General features: G+C 39.9%; 1 protein-coding gene across 2 annotated transcripts in view; it reads left to right on the top strand.

The window, feature by feature from the left end:
- The window catches only part of msra (methionine sulfoxide reductase A), a 54,717-nt gene that overhangs the window by 18,994 nt on the left and 23,590 nt on the right, over positions 1–12,133 (top strand). The window lies entirely within an intron of this gene.

The raw sequence follows: 12,133 nt of genomic DNA, 5'->3' as shown, positions 1-12,133 counted from the left end.
TGTTGTGTTTTTCCTGAATATTTTTTCTGTTTTTTCAGTTTTCTTCAAAGTGAGAAAGCAAGGTTAAGAAATGCAATGAAAACACAACAAACCCAGGAGTCACACAAACACACACACAAGTATTGTTTCATTCGACCTCATAGGAGAATATGAATTCAATTAATCAACAAGAAGCCTTGTTATCGTTCCCACTGAGATAAAAGCCACCACGAGTAGAAACAGGCATTTCAAAGGAGAGCAGCGCTGAATAATTACTCTACTGAAAAAATACCTCCAAATATACAGAGAGAGAGAGTAGGAGAGATTACTGTAGAATATTAATGAATGTTTTTGTGAAGGTATTCGATTTCCATCTCTTTGTTCTTTGTGTTTGTGAAATTATTCATCCCTCGGCTTAACCTCATCTCAGGTTAGAAGGCTATTTTTGTTTTAGTATATTTTATGTTGTTCATGAGTCACTGCTGAAGCCAACAGAAGAGAAAACTGTATCAGAGAAAGCTTGAACGCAGAAGAAGAAAATGCAGAGGGTGCACACCACCTGTGAGAATTGATTTTGGGTCACTAAATTGTTGGAGCTGTGGCAGTGTTTAAAGCACTGGAGGTCACGTGTGTACAGCCCATGATGAGAACGCCATCCTCCTGAATCCTTCAAAGATACGTAGAAGGTAGTTTGGTCTTATACAGACTTAGAGGTTCAAGATGCAGATGCAGCTACTGCCTATTTAAAGATGTTTCCTTGTCAGAAGACCTTTATGGTTGGAAGAAATCAGCTTGAAGGATGTCTAAAAACAACATTACTTTGTAGAAAATATGGCTCTGGTCCACCTTATGGTCCAGTTTGTTCCAAAGTTGTAAGGATGGAAATGTTAATCATCACGGGAATCACTGAGATGTCTGATTGATAGTTGTCTCACTATCAGTGAAATGGGGATCACTTGAGTGCAGTGAATGTGTCTCAAGTGATTGTTGTATAAAGACACCTGTGTCTGGAAGGTCAAGTCACTGATTAATCAGTATTCCTGGCTACCATTACACCATGAAGACAAAAGAACACTCCAAGCAACTCAGAGAAAATGTTATTAAGAAGCATAAGTAAGTAGCCTTGCAAAGCAGATGATACACTCGTTTCCGTGTTTCTCACTGGCGAAACCATCTTGCAAAGCTCCCATCTGAACTATATGGGTCCGGTTAGACAGTGACAGGACCAATCAATGTCGAGGGGCAGTACTTTCGGGCGCGGCAGAGTCGTAACGTATGCAAACAACGAGAAGAGGCCAATGCAATTATGGCGGAAGACATTAGTGTAGATGCTGCTAAAGCGCCAGTTTTATCAGAACTTGACGACATTCCTTCCTCAAAAGAAAAACAAAGAACAGCAGTGAGTTGTTTTCTTTTAAAAAAACAACAAAAGTCGGGTACTGACATGTCTACAGTCGCCATGGTTCGTGGCGTGATGTAGTTCTCTCTGGAGTTTACTCCTTCTGTAGGGCCGCAGCTCGGTAGCGGCTACGTCACATGTTTTGTTGCTCTGATTGGCCCGTAAAGATGTGACAGACAGAACTTTCATCCTATCACCCTCCGAGTTTTTTTCAAATCTTTGCCATTTCCCAAATGCTGTTTATGAGTGGTTTTCCAGATGGATGTGTGAAACAAATCCATCAGGTGTGCTAGGTTAGCACATGTGTAAACCTGCCTAGATCAGGCCGTCCTCACAAACTGAGTGAGCGCATGAGAAAGAGACTAGTGAGGGAGGCCACCAAGACACCTATGACTACTCTGAAAGAGACACAAGCATCAGCTGCTGACTCGGGGAAATTCAACAGCTGTTGCCTGGGTGCTTCACCAGTCAACGCTTTATGGAAGAGAGGCAAAGAGAAAGACACTGTTGAAGAAAACTCAGATTCAATCTGGACTAGAGTTCACCAAAAGACATGTGGGAGACTCCATGGTCAAGAGGAAGAAAGTTCTTTGGTTTGATGAAACCAAAATGGTGCTTTTTGGCCATCTGACAAGATGTCCAACCCTGCACATCACCACAAACACACCATCCCCACTATGAAAGCACGGTGGTGGCAGCATCATGCTGTGGGGATGCTTCTAAGCAGCTGTCCCTGGAAGGCTTGTAGAGGTAGAGGGTAAAATTAATGCAGCAAATAGAAGAGAACAGGAGAACTGCAGCTAGGGAAATGATTTATTTTCCAGCAAGAAAATGACCCGAAGCATACAGAGAAAGCGACACAGAAATGGTTTAAAGGCAGTTAAGATGGATGTTCTGGAGTGGTCACTTTAAAGGGGGTGAATATTTATGCTGTCACTAATTTTATCGTACATACTTTTTTCAGGTAAAAAAGCCAAATTATATTGACCATGGCTGGTTTATTAAATCAATAAAATTGTAAAACATCCAAGAGGGTAAATTCTTTTTATAGGCACTGTATTTTTATAGAGCAGATGCTACTAATAGGTCTTTAAAGTTTTGACAACCTCAGTGAAAATATGGATCAAAGCGTTGTGATTCCAGACAGTTTTACTCTGATCTTTGCAGAAACAACTATACAGGTGTGCATGGATTTAAAGGTGTATAGATTTCTGAGCATACTCTGATCTGCATCCTCAGACTGCAGCTTTTGTTTTATTTTTAATCATGCTCTCCACGCACACACGTGCTCCCACACTGAGCTGTTAGACTCATTAGTATTCTGTCGGGATGTATTGTCTTTCTCCGCTGACATTTACATTTAAATTGTTTATCTCTCCGTTTAATGTGTGCGCGTCTACATCTGTGTGTGTGCAGCCGGTAATGAACATGCCTCTACTGGTCCCTGAAGGCAGCCATTACTGACACACAGAGGATGATGTGGGAGGAGGAGAACCAGGAGGAAGGAGGAGAGTATTTGGAGCAGCTTTAGGATGCACAACGTTAAATTTTGAGGCGTTGAAGCTTTAAATAAGGCAAGCTTCATGCACGAGTAAGGAATTCCAGTCCAGCATTTATTATTCTGTCTTTTTCTGTGTCCCAGTGCTGAACAATGAAAAATCAACCGACAAGATGTTTGTGCAGTAATGAAACTTGCATAATTTCTGATTAGAATGCAATTTACTCAACTGAATAGTTATGTCAAATTACACTTAAGAATACCCCATAATCACAGCAAAACTAATGCACACAACATAATTTGCTTGTATCAGTACTGGGTGAAAACAATGATGTATATTTATGTAGTAAAAGTTTGAATTTGTATCATAATAAATTGTTCTTCATTGCAAAATATTTGTGCCCCATGTCTTGATTACTTTTTGTCTGGTAGTGGAGTTTCCTTACAAATATGTTGCAAATTTTGAACATTTTTTAAGTAAAATTTGCAGAGAAAATGTGTTTTTCCTCCCACTACTGTTATGTGAGTATTGGGAGTCAAAAGGTTAAGATGTTGGCGCCATTCATAAAAAAACCAAATCAAAACACTGCAAGAAAAAAAAAAGCAGTTTAACGCTGCGTTACATTCTGGTTGATAGCATACAGCTTGAAACTTGTGAAAAAAAACAAATGAGGATTTTATCTGCAGAAATGGAGAAATTTGAGCAACTATTTCTAAATATACTTGCTGTCAGAGTTCTCGCATCATCCTCAGATGTTAACTTATGTTCGTTATCCAGAGACGCCATTGCTTATGTGATAAATATGGTTCCACTGCAAAAGTCTGCTCTTCCCTTTATCAATGTTGTACGATGCAATGTTATGTTTTAATATTTTTTCAAAATTTTCAGCAGTTCTGTTAGTTTTTTATGCAAATGTTGAAAATCTGCATTAAAAACAAACATATAGAAACCTGTTAATGAAGTATTCTTGATTAAACATTTGTGAATTGAAATTAAGTTCAACACCAAAAGGGATAATCCACCAAGCACAAGGGAGTTGTGTTTGGTTGGTTGTTTCTTTCTTGTAACAGTGATTCTTGGCATTCAAACTTATACTGTTGGAAATATGCCACATTTGTAAGGATCATGCATTTGTGGGATGAGCAGCAGAGCTGAGTGTGTGAAAAATTTGCCAGATCTCTCTTTTCCAAACAGCTTCTTCTGCCATTGATTCTTGTTCGGTGAACTGGATGATTAAAGTCTGAAGAAACAAGTCATATAAACAGTTTAACAATACATAAACAAACAGGAGCCTCAGTAGCATGTGGAAGAATCATACACAGCCACAACAGTCTGGCTCCTCCTTCTCATGCTAATCACCGGCCTGGGCACACACTGCTGTGGGATGGCATCCTATTCTTCAACCAGAATTTGTGTGGCAGCGTCTCTTTCACTGGACATACAAGGCTTGTCATTATTGGAGGCAATCTCTATGTAGAGATGTCAAGCTCAGATTCTGCAACCAGCGACAACCCCATATCTCAACAATCCAGAACCGAAATCCATCCTCCAAGATGACAACGCCAGCCCCTGCAGAGCGGGGTTTATCAGAGACTACCTCCAGAATTTGGGAGTGGAGAGGATGGAATGGCCTGCCAGTAGTCCTAACCTAACCCTTTTGTATCGTGGTATCAGCTTTGGGTGTGCTTTATGTGCAAAAGTGACCAACACACAGATAACCTTTCAGAGTAGTCATAGGTGTCTTGGTGGCCTCTCTCACTAGTCTCTTTCTCTGTAGTTTTGCTGAAATATCATGAATATATTTTATAAATTCCAATCAGTTTCATGGATTGATGATTTGGGGTTAGAAGAAAGCTATGAGACTATCACTGGTTGTCTGAAAACCTCAGGAATAATGGAAGGTTTCTGGGACTTCATGAGTAGCCAGAAGCAAGTGATCAAGGACCTTTCAGCCAAGTCTTTGAAGACTTTGTGCATAGCCTTGGTTTATAGACCAACTAGCCATTTAAGATGTGAACTAGAACTCTTGCCTGGTAGTTTTATGCCTCTACAGGGTGTCCAAGAAGAGATGTTTTCTGCTTGAGTGTGATTGGTTAAAGTGTTAAAAGAAAGGGGCTGACCATTAGACCTAAGGATGTTTCCCTCTGACCTCCAAAATCTACTCAGTTCATCCGTGAGTCAGAACAGAAACTTGAGCAAAGTTTGAAGAAATCTGTCGAAGCATTCTTGAGGTATAATGTTCACAAGATGGACAGATGGACAAAAAGCCTGAGAACATAAATCATTTGGCCTAGGATGAAGGCATAAAATGTAACGTGCTGAGACGATATCTGTTGATAGACGTTTGTTAAAGCTAAAAAAGTCATAAGATGACCCTAGAAGGATCCATGATTGTGATACAGCTGATTCAGATCAGCTGATTCAGTTCAGATTCAGCCCTTCTCTCTCCACATGGACTAATTTCCTGCAAAGCAGAAAATTGTACTTGTTCTACAAACAGCTGACAGCTGTAGAGAGAGTTTCTGGGAGAAGAGTGTGTCAGAAATGTGTTTAAGGGTAAAGGCTGGGAGTAGTTCCTGCAGCTGATGCATTTAGGACTGAAAGCTCGGTATATTTGGCACCTGCTCTACTGACTGAGCTTACCTAGGCTCCCAGGACGCTCATACACAACAGGAGATGGTATTGCACTTTTCTAGGCATCTGATTTATCCATTCACACACTGATGGTGAAGGCTGATATGTAGCATGCCCATCAGTGTTAACGGATCTCATTTGCATGCAGAAGAAGGAGCAAAATGGGATCAGCCCTGTTTCAGACTGAGTGCATGTTGGCTCTGAATCAGCTGTGGAGCTGCTTGATTTTCATTTTAAAGGTATATATTTGAGCTTTTTATGCTTTCTTTTTTATTTTTATTTTCCTGAAAGATTTATTTTGGAGCATTTTTGTGCCCCTATTAGATAGAGGAGGACAGTGGACAGAGTCAGAAACAGGGTCAAGAGTGGGGGCGAGACATGCGGCAAAGGGCCCCAGGCCGAGCTTGAACCTGGGCCGCCTGTGTACATGGGGAGCGCCTTTAACCACTAGACCACCTGCTCCCCTTTATGCCTTTTTTAAAAGAGAAGTACAGTGGATAGAGTCAGAAACAGGGATGAATGAGGCAGGAGACACATGCAGGAAAAGAGCTGCAAGCTGGACTTGAACCAGGACCAACTGGGTGCATTGGGGCTCTACCTAAAACAGTGGTACGGGGACCCATTATCAACTCCTCAAGGAGAATCGCAACCCAAATTGTTGATGTTTTTCATTAATCAGATTTATTTCAAACCGAATTGTCGAGCTTTGACCTCAGACAGATGAGACCAAACAAAGAAACTGGACAAAATAAGTATGTTTTTAGAGTTTCAAAGACAAATTAGCATCGTTTTTTTGTAGACACACATCTACGACCCACCAGAAAGTGCTTCGCAACCCATTTTTGGGTTCCGACCCACCAGTTGAGAACCACTGACCTTAAAGCAAGGCCATTGCCATCGGCCCGTCTTGAGAGGGTGCATTGACATGTTTTGGTGTGCATGTGAGTCAGGCATGACTGCGCACCGCAGCACAGTGGGTTTGGTCCGACCGAAGGCAACCGACTGCGCCCACTGGAAGTGTGTTTAGAGCGCTGTGCCGCGATGCGCAGCCCTGATCAGCAGGCAGAGATCAAGGGAGAACTGTGAGTTCACACAGCAGATGATTTTACCTTTTAGGGTTAATTTATCATCCTTTCTGGTATAAGTCCATGATGTGATTGCTTCTGCCACTGGGTGAGTACATTAGGAAGTTAAAAGGTTAATGTTTGCTTGAAGGATGTGTGGTTTTATGCAAAATTCTTTAGCTAAATGTCCTAAAAAGTTAACTTTATACTCTTCAATGGCGTCGTTGTAGCTCTGTGACCCAATGACCTCTCGGTGACCCTTTGCGCTCACTGCAGGATGGGACATAATGGGATATTGTGATGATTTGCCACTGGGAGTCTGTGCATTGTGTTATATTTTGAAAGAATCAGATATTCTACACTTGTGACATCCTTTTTTGGTACTTTCTGATTGACGGGTATTGACGCGGTTTTGCAGCGGTTTGCAGCGCTGAAAATAGACCTGCAAGGTATCTTGAACGAAGCTGAGCGAAGTGGCGCTCCAGGCACACGACGCTGTCGGTCGGGAGCACCGGCTGTGAAAATGCTCTGATAGACTAGAGAGGGAGTGTTGTGCTCCGCAGTACAATTCTAGGATGGATCGCGATCTGCACACGTCTCTGCCAAAATAGACAGGAAAAGATAAATAGAGAGACATATCACTGGTGTCAGGCCATAACCATCTATCTCCAAAATAACCACCTTTCAGGGTAGGGGGGCAAACACTGTATTTTAAAACAATTTGACAGTGAATGGTCATTGTCAGCATCTTTTTATTGGTTCAAAATTTGCAATTTGTGATTCTGGCAGGTCCAGCAGCAGTCACACAGCCATCATGCACCCAGCTTTTTTTACCCAAGGACACTCCATCAGTCTCAGCTGCAGGATCTTGGAAACCCCTGACCTTTCCAAAACTACCACTTATCAACTGTTGTCTAACACAAAACCTCATTCTTGTGAAGAATCTTCAAAGAGATCAGGTTAGGAGAGGAAGAAAGTGTACTGTAAGTTCACATTAGCTACTTCCTGTTTTATGTTTCCTGATCTTTTCTTTGGAAACCCCATGCAGAAAAACCGCTGCATCCGTTTCTCCGAAACTGGAGTTACTCTCACTACAGATGAACCGATTATAAAATTATGGTCTGATGCTGATACCAGTGTGATTCGTCATTGCTTTTTTTGGTGTCACACTCCAATTTACAGACTTTTTTCTGTCATTTTGATCACAAAACAGACCAATCTGTATAACAGGTCACATCTTTTGCCCCATTATAAATCTGCCCTCTAAATAAGTGTGCTGGATGCCAACTTACAACAGATGAACATCTAATACTGACATTGGCTCATGCCCATATTGTTTGCCTCGTCTAGTGTTTGTGGAAGGGGCCGATACCGATGTTAAATTGATGCATCTGTGCATCCCCATTCATACACCACAATACATCAGCCATACTACAGGAACAATGCATGATGGGAAGTTTGATAAACTTTTGTGTTTCTACAAATTACTATAAGAATGTGTCTTTAACAGCAATGCTCAAGTGTTTTGTTACATGTCCTTGCAGAATAATCAGTGCATTTCACTGCTTAACTGTAAAATGAGCTTGTGACAAATATTGCAAATGCAGGCACGAGTCTGTGTGAGTCATTTTCTCTACAATAACACAAAATATAGAAAGGAAACCACCTCAAATGTTCAAATATTCATCTTTTAGAATGCTGAGAGGAAGTAGGAACTGAACATTTTCTGCCAGTTTGTCAGAAACTTTCTCATCTCCACCGTAGGAATAAAAGTCTGCTCATATAATCAGACAAACCAGAGATTTAGACATGGTTTGAATGCAGGATTAATTAATCTGAGCAAAATTAAAATAGCAGACAGAATTTGTATTGGATATATGATGAAGAGTGCCTCATGAAATAATATTTGGATGTGTGCACGTGTGAGCAGGGCTGCTGATTGGTTGGCACTCTCCATCTGGCTGCTTTTGTCTATAGGCATGCTGCCCCGCACAACAATTATGCTCCCATGCATTAAGATTGTGTGTGAGTAAGAAGAAGTGAGGGGGAGGGCTTAAGGAGTGGAGGGAATCCAGATGTTGGGTTTATTCTCATTCTAGCCCATCCCATTTATTTTAATCCATCTCCCTCCCCCACAGCATCGTACAGCATGCCATCTGCACACACACAGCCTCGAGCTCAGCCAGGTGGCTGGGTGGCCTCAAATGTGTCCTGGTGCACCTCTGGCTCCGTGCTGATTGGAGTGAAAGAAGCTCGTATGAAATTAAGCAGAGCTGCTGTTAAAGTGGGTCACTGTCTGTGTGTGAGAGAGAAAGAGGGGATTTCAGTGCTGGAGTTTGTTGTTTTCAGCTGTGCAGTCTTATGAAAATTTGATGTAGAATATTGTACATGTGGCAAGCTGTCGGTGCTGTGGGAGGATTTTACAGAGAAATGCTATTTTAGAGGATTTTCTTCTACTAAAAGTCTTGCTGTGAATTTAGACTTTTATAAAAACAGAATGTTGTCAATGTGGTTGCAAACTAGAGAATGTAATTTCCGAAGAAACTGCTCTGTGAATGCTGCAGGGAAATATACAACCTTTAAAACGTGGTGAATATGTTATTGAAAGGCTGATGAGAAACTGCTAATGCTGCATCTGAAAATTAAAAAAATAAGCATGAATGATGTGGAATATTGTGTGGAAAAAAATTAATAAGATCATCAATGACACAAATTCATTATTAGGCTGACGCTTTACTACTAATGCTGCATGTTGAATGTGGACTTGTATCAAAACGGTTTTACTAGCTCCTCTCTAACAGTTGCCATTGGAAACTGATATTCACCTGCTGGGTGACTCTTCATAATTGCTATCATCAAACAGATTACACCATGAGCATCACAAGGCTTTGACAAAACGTTCGTGTTAATATTTTGTGAGATATATGGCCAGGGCAAAGGTGTAACAGAAGTCTTCTCCTCTGCTGCCCCCCAGAAATACAGCACCCATCAAACGTATTCAACCCCTTGGATGTTTTACTCTTTTAGTAGTTTTATTGATCAATCATGCTCGGTCAAATTTGGCTTTTTTGACAAAAAATTACAAAAAAAATCTCTTTAATGTCGAAGTGAAAACAGATTTCTACAAAGCAATGCTAATTAAATAAAAATATGAAATGTGAAATCAGTGACTGCATTCCTGTGCAGCTTATGCTGTATACTTTGGGTCATTGTCTTGCTGGAAAATAAGATTGTCCTCCAGTATTTTACTATATCTTGGTGCTTTCATTTGACCCTCTAGAAGCTTTTCGGGGCTTGCTGTGAAGAAGCATCCCCACAGCATGATGCTGCCACCACTGTGCTTCACAGTAGCGATGGTCTGTTTGGTGTCTTGTCTGATAGCCAAAAAGTGGGGATGCAGGATATTATTACATCCAATATTTTGGCTGGAATATCAGCATATATTGGCTGTCAAATTTGGCCATATATGCTAATAAATCAGAGTTTTAGCCTGGACCACCCAGTGTTAATTTCGTTGACTAAAACTACGACTAAAAATGTTTATCGACAGCCTTTTTTTCCCAAGAAAAAAACTAGACTAAAACTAACCAAAACTACATCTTTGATGACTAAAACTGACAAAAACTAAGTTTTTTTTGTTGACATCTATTTCTTTAAGAACAAAAGTTAGTTTCTTTTCACATCCTAAAACCTTGAATTGTGTTCAAAAGACTAGATTTTTATTTATGTTAAACATAATTAAATATCTGTATTGGCTAAAATAATTCTGTAAATATCAGCATATCAGATATCAGCACACCTACTAAAAAGCATCATTTTGGTCTCATCACACAGAAGAATTTTATTCTCCCTAACCATGGAATCTCCCACATGTATTTTGGTGGATTATAGTCCGGATTGAATCTGAGTTTCTTCAACAGTGTCTTTCTCTTTGCCTCTCTCCTGTAAAGGTCTGACTGGTGAAGCACCCGGCCAACAGTTGTTTTCTGCAGAGTCTCTCTCATCTCAGCTGCTGAAGCTTGGAATTTCTTCATAGTAGTCATAGGTGGCTTGGTGGCCTCTCTCTCTAGACTCCTTCTAGCACACTCACTCAGTTTGTGATCTAGGCCATATTCTTTCCATTTCTTGATGATTTAGCTGAACTCCGGGATGTTGAGTCCCTTGGAAATGTTTTTCTATCCATCCCCTGACTAATGTATATACTTTTCAATGACCTTTTCTTTTAGTTGCTTGGAGTGTTCTTTTGTCTTCATTTTGTAATGGTAGTCAGGAATACTAGTAAACTGGTGACTGGATCTTCCAGATACAGGTGCCTTATCCTATAATAACTTGAGACACTTTCAATGTACTCAGATGATCCCACTTTCACTGATTAAGAGACTACAAGCACCAGGTAGCTGGGCCTCTGTTGAATTAGGTCATTCACTTTAAATGGGGGATATTTATTCTGTCACTTATTTTACATTACATATTTTTGTTAAATTGACATTAATTTGTAGAAATCTGTTTTTATGTTGACAGTAAAGAGTGTCTGCAAATATTACAATAGATTAAATTAAGTAGTTGGAGTTTTTTCTCTGACAGTTTGCTGTCTGCTGCCCGAACAGTAAATTCTATTGCTTTGTTTACCTGTTGTATGCAAGCTGGATTAGATGACCTACATTTTGGTGCTTTTTTAGGTATGTGGTGCTATATTTGTGGTTGTAATTGCGATTTTTTTGTGAAGGTTATTGTGTTATTCACAAGAGCCTCCTCACTCTAAGGATTCTGTGCCCAGCTTCAGTGTCTGAACATTACATGCCATTGAGATGAATGGAAAATGCTTTGAAGGGATGAAAAAGTCAGCTTATAAAGGTTGCTGTAAAAAAATGCTGAATGATATGAAAAAGCAGAATCACACTGAAATAGCTTAGTGTCATAGAAATATATTAAAGGTTGAATGGAGTTTCTAAGTGGATGTATGAATGGGTTTTAAGTGTTTAAATGTGGCCCAACCTTTGTGAAACGTGCTCAATATCTTGGAAAATTTGGTTGATTTGAATAAGAAAATTAATCCCGGTGTTGTCCTCATTGAGCTAAATATTTCTAATGTTTGAATGGTTTGAATTGGCTAATTCTGTAGAAGAAGGGAGCATATGTAACATATCAGCAGATATTAACTTAGAAAGTGAATTATTGGTATCAGTAGAAATGAACATTTCTGCCATTTTTACAACAGATATTTGTGCCACAAAAATCTGCCGATACCAGCGGTAAATATTGGCTGTACAAACAAATAAGTTGGAGTTTAAGGCTGGACCAAGAGACCTAACATCAGCTTAGGTCTTTTTTTTCATTCATCGTAATTCCACACACTTAAAGTGTGTTTTAAGGACTGAAATTTTTTAATGTGTTCATCCTCAAACTTTAAATTGTATGTTATAAGCGCTGAAGTTTTAGGTTTAAACTATATTTTATCTGATAACAATATTGAGACCAATGCATAAAGTTAACTTGTAAATATCAGCATATTAGATATTGGCAAAAATACAATATCATGCATCTCTAGTTTGAAAGTT

This window comes from Cheilinus undulatus, linkage group 14, assembly GCF_018320785.1.
Source record: "Cheilinus undulatus linkage group 14, ASM1832078v1, whole genome shotgun sequence".
NCBI classification, from domain to species: domain Eukaryota; kingdom Metazoa; phylum Chordata; class Actinopteri; order Labriformes; family Labridae; genus Cheilinus; species Cheilinus undulatus.
This window is presented reverse-complemented; position numbering and strand designations above follow the sequence as displayed.